A 9,663-nucleotide genomic window follows, 5' to 3' on the forward strand; every position below is an offset into this window, starting at 1 on the left:
CTGCATTCCGTTGGGTCACCTCTCTTTGGAATGGGCACAAATATGGATCTCTTCCAATCAGTCGGCCAGATAGTTGTCTTCCAAATTTCTTGGCAAAGATGAGTGAGTGTCTCCAGTGCTACCTCACTTTTTTTGAAATATTTCAGCTTTTATTCCATCAATTCCTCATGCCTTGTTCTTCACCAATTGCTTCAATGCACCTTGGACTTCCTCCTTCAGTATCATTGGCCCTTGATCATATGCTATCTCTTGAAATGGTTGAACATCAGTGACTCTGTGTATTCCTTCCATCTTTTTTGTTGCTGTCTGCATCATTCAATAATTTGCCCAGAGAATCCTTCAATAATGAAACTCGAGGCTTGAATTTTTTCTTCAGTTCCCCCAGCTTGAGAAATGCAGATCGTGTTCTTCCTTTTTGGTTTTCTGACTCCAGATCTTTGCACATTTTATTGTAATATTTGACTTTATCTTCTCGAGCTAACCTTTGAAATTTTCTGTTCAGCTCTTCTTGTACCTCCTCATTTCTTCCATTTGCTTTAGCATCTCTATGCTGGAGAGCAAGTTTCAGTGTCTCTTCTGACATTCATTTTTGACATTTTCCTTCTTTCTTGTCTTCTTACTTTTTGCTTTCTTCCTGTATGATGTTTTTGATGTCATCCCACAACTCTTCTGGTCTTTGGTCTATAGTGTTTGATGTATCAAATCTGTTCTTCAGATGATCTCTGAATTCAGGTGGGATATATTCAAGGTCATATTTTGGCTCTTGTGGACTTGTTTTCACTTTCTTCAGTTTCAGTTTGAATTTACATATGAGCAATTGTATGGTCTGTTCCACAGTCTGCTCCTGGCCTTGTTTTGACTGATGATATGGAGGTTTTCCATCATGTCTTTCCGCAGATGGAGTGATGAACTCCAAATATTTAGTCACTGAAAATCTTACTACTAGCAGAAAAACACTACAACAGTAGCCCCACCTTAATTTCTACTCCCTACTAACTCATTTCAAAACTGGTCCATAATCACAGGCATAGAACCTAGGATTTACAATATATCACAAAATGGAGAAATTTAGCTAGAAGGGCCATAATACATAATTATCCTATCACAAACAGCGTTGTACTTCATGACTGCTCTGGATAAGTTCATTTTTGATGATGAATGCGACACAATTTCTCTTTAATTAGTCGTTCCTGGCATAATAAACCATGTGACTGTCAGATTCAAAATGGCCAATATCAGTTCATTTCAGCTCATTTCCCCTTGATCTTGTCTCACATAATAGGCTTCCTTTCAATTTTTTTGTTCTTTTTTTCTGATTGTTCTTCTAGCAGATGAATGTAGAGAGATTTTTCTTCAAGTGCTGTAATTTGGCTTTCCATTGATTCAATTCTACTGCTTGTCCTTTTGTTATATTGTCTGTATTTAAAGTCTTAATGTCAGTCTTCTGGCTTTCTAGTTGCTGTTTATGTATGGTTCCCAGTTTTTCCAAATTTTTTGTCATTTTGTCTCCTTTATCTTTCCATAGTTTCGTCTGTTTTCCTTGATTTCATCTGTAGTTTTCTCAACCTTTCTCACAACCCTTTGAAGTGGCCCAATTAGCAATCTTTTCAATTTCTTACCAGAAAGTTCCAATACCGTTTCTGGTGTTAGATGTTCTGACTCTGTATTTTGGTAACTTGTTGAGGCACTCTGTCTTGCTTCTTTGTGTAAGCTGAAATCATCTGTTTTCTCTAAAACATTGATGGTGATCCCGATTCATAGAGACCCTGTATAGGGTTTCCGAGGCTATAAATCTTTGCAGGAGCAGAAAGCCTCATCTTTCTCCTGTGGAGTGGCTAGTGGATTCAAACTGCTGACCTTTCGGTTAGCAGCTCAACATATAACCACTATGCTACCAGAGTTCCTGTAAGGCCTCATATTTATATTTAATTAATGATTGGATATTGGTGTATTCTCAAGAACTCACCACCTTTCACTTGGTGGCTGTCTAGTCATGAGGTTTTCACTGAGATAGTAGATCTCCAGATTCTTCTGCCTAGTCCACCTTAGCCTAGAAACTTGGCTGAAATCTGTCTACCATATGTGACCCTGTTGGTATTTTAGTTGTCAAAGAGGGCATACCAAAGAAAATGCAGAATGTAATAGTAGCATAAAACAAACTGGGAAAGTTCAGCATTTAGAAAGTATTGCCTTTAAAAGTCCATTTATGAATCCTGGTTTGTAAAAGATAATTTATTTTTTAAATAAATTAATAACGTTTAGATAAAATTAAGAAATATCTAATTTTTTATTTTTCACAATCATTCTTTGAGTCTAAATTAAAAATAAATTCTGGGGCTAGGATAGGTGATATAGAATGGCGTTACAGAGATCAGAGAATCAGGGAATAGTAACTTCAAAGTAGGTGAATGAGAAATAGCATTAGTTTCCAAACTGCTTCAAATTCAACAAACCTCTACCTTCTCTAATCTCATGTAGTATTCTAAATGATACAAATACTCATTATGACCTCCTCCTAAACTAAAAAATTCTTCAAGGAAAAGAAAACTAGGAGATTTCTTAGAGCATTTTTTTAAATACAGGGATTATCTTGTCATTAAACTATAAGCAAAAGATGATTCATCACTTAATCCTAATCATCCAGAACCTTAAAATAGTAATTTAGAAACTATAGGAAGCATTAGAATCACCAGAGGATTTGTTTAAAAATCAGGTTGGGTACCACCCCAGTTTCTGATTCAATAGTCAGAGGCAAGGTCCCCAAATAGTACAGATGCTGCCATCCTGGGGGCCACACTAGACTAAAATAATCCTACTTACAGAATGCTCCTAAAACAGTTGGGCCTGTGTTGTCTAGGAACTGTTGGTAACCAGTCTGAGACAGAGAGGAAGAGTATGCTTTTGAAGACTTTTCCAGCAGTTTAACACTGAGTGATGTTTACGTGCTGTCAAGTAGGTTCTCACTCATAGTGACCTTGTATAGGGTTTCCTCCGGGACTGTAAATCTTTAAGGGAGCAGAAAGCCTCATCTTGATGTATTTGAATTGCTGACCTTGTGGTTAGCAGCCCGACTGGTAACCCACTCTGCCACCAGGGCTCTTTAATTACTGTCACATAAGTGGCATCATAGATTTCCCAAGGCTGAAACTTTAAGGAGACCTGGTGTGAATTGTAGGATAAGCACTCAACTCCAGGGTCAGTTTGAACCACAAGGTCGGTGGTTCAAACTCACCACCAGCCACTATGGATTAGAACCAACTCAACGACACTTAATAAAAAAATCTTTAAGGAAGCTTTCTCTGGCTGATCTGCTGGTGGATTCACCTTTTGTTTAGCGATCCAATGCTTTAACCTTTTTGCCACCTGGGCAATGATTCCTTTGTATCAGAATGAAATCAAGGGCAATGGGGTATGGCATGTAGTCATTTTTCTGGTTATTCATTTTTATTATATTTTCCAAAACTATTGGTGTGCTACTGATGAAGTTTTCAAGTTCGAGAAGCCCTTTTCTAAGCCCTTGGCACCACTGATACACCTGAGTCCAAACCACGTTAGATCTCCCAATGCCCACTTAGCACCACGCAGAGCAGGAAGGTCAGGGTCAGGGCAGCTTCTGCCAATCGGGAAAACGTGGGATGTCCTAGGGGTAATTTCAGTGGATAACCCCTTACTAAGATACAGTTCCAAGACTGAAGTTTCCATTGTTTTATATCCTTCCAGTGCTGTCTGTACAACTACACAATCCCTGCAAGAGGCCAGAAACAGCACCTAGTGCAAAAGAGAACAGAAAGGGAAGAGGGGAAGGGAACACAAAGACCATCCCTATGGCTGGGGCACACCTGTTTCTTTTCCCAAAGAATGCTATCTTGATGTTAAGATAGATGAAGTACACATCCAAATGTAACTTACCCTGTATAATGTGCCTGCTCTTTATAAAAGACAGGACCGTCTTGAGACATTATTCAATAGTTCTCAAGATTGCTGGCTTTCTGCTAATAAAGCTTGGATGGGATCTCTCCCTGTCTCTGTGATTGACTACAGTGACAGGCGACAAACCCTCGTTTTAGTTTGGCAACATTTCTGGCCACCATGCTCAGGGACATCGTGGACTTCTCTGGTAAATATTACTACTAGCAAAGGAACTTGGTCTCCTTTGTGGGTGATACTGCTTGCTGGGAGGCCTGTTGGCCGCCTGGACATGTGAGCTCAGGAGCACAGTAACCAAACACTCCAAGCAGCACTGCCAAGAATCTGTTTCTTGAGTCTTTGGCCCTGTGTCTCCTGCACTCACCGTCGCCTTCACTTTTGAGATCCCCTTGCTTTATTCTGGGTGCGCATGTAGGGGCACACAGTAAGCAGGAAGTAATTTCTTCAAAGTGTCCTTTCTGTTTCTGTGTTTCTAGTTTTGTTTCTGTTAAGGTTAACCTCTATATCTGAAAAACGGGAGCACAGGCCTCAATCCCAAAGAAAAGCCCTGTAGGGCGTAATTCTGTCTGACTGGTTTCTGTATGGGTGCCCTCCTATGACATAAAAGGAAATGGTGTTCTACTATAATACAGCTTAGCCAATGTACAATCTAGATTATGAGAGGGGTGGGGAAATAACCTTTGAATGGATCCTTAAATTATTGTACCATCTTACAGCTTGAATTATTCAAACACTGTGTCAGATTGCCAACTGTTCATAAAATTACTTTTTTTGTGGTTTTTGTCCTGCATTTTTGTTTAAGAAAGTGGAAACTATCTGGAATTCCAAAAGTATACAGGTTATATCAATTATATATAATGCATTTATGCTGCCAATATGAAAGCTATGCAGAGGAAAAATGAATACAGATGAGTGTTAGATGAAAAAAGTGAAAACATAGAATCCTAACCAGGCCTATGTGTGAGTATATAAAGAAATGAATGGTTGCTTTTTTGTGAAATGTAGTTTTTGATTGTAGAATTGTCTTATTATGCCTACTGGTGCACCAGCGGCTACTAATAGGGAAAATATAGCTTGACCTAGTGAACCTGCCCTGCCGTATTCAGTTGCTGCGAGAAAGCAGTTTGGAAGTGATTTCTCTATACCATATCCTTCAAGGGACCCATTTGGTCGAGGGATACCCGGAACAGAGACAGGACAATATCCCGTCAGCAGATGACCAAAGGATTGAATACGAAAAGGCAAGCTACAGGATGCTACTGGGCACATACTCCTTTCTCTACCTTGGACTTGTTAAATAGGAAAAACTCAAAACCTTCCTACTGAGATGCTGTTAAGTGGTGTCAGGTAGGTTCTGAAACCTGTGTGGGGTTTCTGAGGGGCAGCTGATGAGCTTGAACTGCTGACCTTGCAGTTTGGATAGATTTTGCGGTCCAGTGCATTGACCACAGTGCCACACCAGGATGACCCAACCAGAAGTACAAATTTAATAACCACTATTTTTGCTACTCATCATCCTAACTGGGTAGATATTCAGGCTTTGTTGACCACGCTCTTGACCAGCGACAAAAGAATGCTGGTCTGAGATAAGGCATGGGATGAAGCCAGCAAACATCCATGGAGAAAAACCTGAACAGGGACCCTGGCTCTAGTCCAGGTAATTCCTCTAACTGAGCCAAACTAGAATCTAAATGACAGGGCCTGTCATGGCTGCAGCACTATAAAAGGTGCATTCTCAGAGGTCTGAAGGAGGGATTTCCTAACCAAAAGAGCTCGAACATGGTACAAGCAGTTCAGCAGAAGCCAACTGAGGACCCCTCTGATTTTCTGAATGAATCTACCAGGCTTACTGTAAGGACACAGACCTTGACCCCAAGAACTCAGCAAATATCCAGATGGTTTACCATGACTTTTATCTCTCAAAGGGCCCCCAATATTAGAAAAAAACTACAGAAATTCAACAGGGCAATTGGCATGAATCCATCCCAGCTGGCTGACATCACCTTTGAGGTTATTTATCAGCAGAAAGCGCAAGAAGTCTCAGGAGGTTATTGTGTTCCTAAAGACCACTAGAGGTAAGCCTGTGGAGCCCCAGGGAGGACTCCTGAAAGGAAAGAGGGTCTTAAGCAAGGATCAATGTGCTTATTGCAAAAAACCTAGATATTGGAAAAATGAATGTCCAAATCTCAGGGAAGATCTGATATAAAAAGCCACCCTCCAACTCAACAGATGGTTCAACAAGCTTCATTGTCTGCAGAAGACAGACAGTGCCAGGGAGGAAAGGGGGTCCAGCATGATTTAACCTCTGCCTTCCCTATTGTCCCCTCGCTCCAGGAACCTCGGCTGAAAATGGGGGACAGCTGTGGATTTTTGGTGGACACTGGGGCCACTTATTTATTCAGTGGTCAATATGCCTTTGAATTTCCCATGGTTCCTTTCACTGAAGAGCAATTCTTCCTGAACCCCTAGACTGCTTCATTGGGGAAATGAAAATGACACACCGTTTCCTATATACATCTGACTGCCAGGTCCCCTTGCTGGGTCAGGACCTGCTTCCAAAGTTTCATGTTCAAATAACCTTTCTTCCTGAAACCAAAAGTTTGCAGATGGACGTTCCTCATGGACATACCTGTCAATTACTGATTCAAACACCGGAAACCAGTCACATTGGCCCGAGAAGATCGACAATCTAATAAACCCCTCTGTGGGTTAGCAGAACTCTGGGGAGAGCCAAGAAGCATCCCCCGTCAAGGTCTGATTGAAGTCTGGAAGCTGACCATCCCACAGAAACCAATAGTCTCTCAGGAAAGAGGCCAAGAAATTCACTCTGGCCAGTCTATCACCATCCCCTTAAGTCGTCACCCTGCTGCAACAGAAGGAAAGCCTGTGGCTCACAACAGGATGGATGAAACAATACCAGGTTATTTTACTAGACAATCTGAATATTACCCTGCAAATTACGGAGCGACAAAAACCTCTATTCGCCTCCCTGATGTGACAACTGGAGGGCTGAACCATGAGTGTTTAGAAATCATTGACCAAGAATTTTCCATCCAACCTGACCTGTCTAACTGGTACACCTGGAGGACTAGATGTTGTTCATGGATAGGAGTAGTTACATGGAGAAAGGGACTCGGAGAGCAGGGGGTGTGTGACAGTAATCTTACAAGACCCAGTGGAGGCAGTAGCCCTCCTGCGGGGGACCTCGGCTCAAAAAGCCCAACTGACTGGACTGACAAGGGCATTAGAAATGTTGTCAAGAAAGAATATGAATGTGTACCCAGAGGGATTGAGTTGGGCTGAGACAAAAGGATTTGAGAGACAGGTTAAAGGATGAAAAGTGAATAGTGAAGATGGCGGCTAGGGTTCACAATCAGCAAAACCAAAGAATACCAGGCAAAGCGGATTCGGGGCAGAGCTCCAAAACTCAGAACCACATAGGCAGGAATATGAAGGCTTATAACTAGTGGAACTTGAAGCAAGAGTAAGAAAATGTGTACTTTTGAATCTGCTGGCCTTGGCAGCCAGTCGCCAAAAACTTGGGCAAGACCAGATGGCAAGACCAAGCAGGGGAGCAGACACACCACTGAAAAATGCCAAGGGAAACTCGAAGCAAAAGTGGACAATACACTTTGCTGGTTTTGCTTTGTTCTGATTTTCTTTTCTTTTTAATATATTTGTTCATTGACCCCCCCACTGTCTGCACACCACTGGTAGGTTCTTCTGCCACACATGTGCACAGATACGCTCAGCCCAAGAGCCGGCCCTGAACTGTTGTGTTTTTTTTTTTTTTAATACGGAAAAGGTCAGAACAAGGGAGTGGAGAGGGAAAGAAGGTTTAAGAACAACACAGGCCAAAAATTAAATTAAATCCTGAGGAATAGCATAACAGCCAACAGTGGCATCTTGAAATTTCTCAGACAGCTTTGAAGGCAAGAAGTTGAAAGAGGACATTAAAGTCATACTCATATTAGGCTACAGATTTTTCTTTTCTTTTCTCCCACCTCTCCCTTTTCTGTGATTATAGACGACAGTATCCAGTCTAGTTTTTGTTGTTGTTTTTTTGGTGTGTGATTTATTTGTTTGTTTTTTGCTGTTGCTGTTTTGCTGTTTTATGCTCTCCCTTCTACCTTGGGGGACTCTTTCTCTCCCTATATTACCCAAGAAGAGACAGAAACTGTTGCCATATAGCCAAGCTACAATTACACTCTATAAAATACCAAAATCCAGGCAAGAACCAACACCAACTGCCATATACCAGGGAGGCAGATAACACCTGTGAAAGTTACTCTGAGTTTAGCAATAAGAAGAGTGAAAAGGGAAGCCCACATCCTGATCACATCTACCTGGAATCAATTAGAAAGCATAAAAAATACCAAAACACATATTCAAATATTAAGGCCACAGATAAACACGTCCAAAAACAAAAGCAGATGACCATATCAGCATATGCACAGAAACGAAATAAAATGTCGAGACAAATGATCTAGAGGTAGACCTGGACTACATTCTGGAAGGAGGCCAGGCCTTGGAAATGCCTGAGAAGGAATTCAGAAAAAATGAATATAAAATGTTTCAAAGCACTTTACAATGGAGTTGAGAAAAATAAGGAAGAAGTCAGGAGAACACTACAGGAACAATCAAATAAGATAGATACAGCATTAGAAACAATTCAAAAACTTCAGAAAGCATTCCAAATGATCAATAATAGAATATGAGAAATGGACAATGCACTGAAAGGGCAAAGAAGTAGAATAGAAGAGATGGAAGGCAGAACCAGTGAGCTAGAAGATAAATCTCTCAATACTACTAAGGTAGAAGAGCAAGCAGAAAAAAGGATTTAAAAAATTGAACAAGGTCTAATATTCATGTTGGACAACATAAAGAGGAATAAATTAAGAATTATAGGCATTCCAGAACAAGAAGAATCACACAAGTCCATAGAGGAAATAGTTGAAGAACTGCTGGAAGAAAATTTCTCTAACATGCTGAAAAGTGCAAAGATAAACATTAAAGAAACTCAATGAACCGCAAGAAGGATAGACCCCAAAAGAAAATCACCAAGACATATCATAATCAAGCTCTCCAAAATTAAGATAAGGAGAGAATCCTGAAATCAGATGGAGAAAACAGAAGTGTTACATACAAAGGAAAGCAAGTCTGATTAAGCTCGGATCTCTCAGCAGAAACCATGCACGTAAGAAGGCAATGGGGAGACATTATAATACCATGAAAGAAAAAAACTGTCAACCAAGAATCCTTTATCCAGTAAAGCTATCAATGAAACACAACAGTGTAATCAAAACATGCCAGGATAAACAGAAGATAAGGGATTTTGCCAAAGCCAACCCTGTGCTAAAAAACATACTAATGGGAGTTCTGTGGACTTAGAACCAAAAAGAACAGATAACAACCAGAGATTGACATACGTGGCAGCACCTCCCAGAACTAAATCAACAGAAGAGTTGAGAACAGAACAAAATTATAAGAACAAACTCAGAGAATCTGGTAGGTCAGTATATAATAAAAACAATTACAATGTAAAAGAAGGTAAACATGTAGGAACAGAGATCCAGATGGTGAGAAGATCAGGTAGATTAAAGGATAAAACAGATTGCAATAAATGGAGGGAAAAGTTAACGGACTATAAGGTAACCTCAAAGAAAATTAACACTTCACAACATACCAAGAAAATGAAAATCCAAGAACATGGAAACATTAAAACTATGAGGAAAC

General features: G+C 40.4%; 1 pseudogene; it reads right to left on the minus strand.

Annotated features, from left to right (window-relative positions):
• LOC102819125 overlaps window positions 1-4,200 on the minus strand; it is a 12,016-nt pseudogene extending 7,816 nt beyond the window's left edge.
• Window positions 4,201-9,663: the final 5,463 nt, after the last annotated feature.

Source organism: Chrysochloris asiatica, unplaced genomic scaffold, assembly GCF_000296735.1.
Source record: "Chrysochloris asiatica unplaced genomic scaffold, ChrAsi1.0 scaffold00052, whole genome shotgun sequence".
In the NCBI taxonomy this organism is placed as follows: domain Eukaryota; kingdom Metazoa; phylum Chordata; class Mammalia; order Afrosoricida; family Chrysochloridae; genus Chrysochloris; species Chrysochloris asiatica.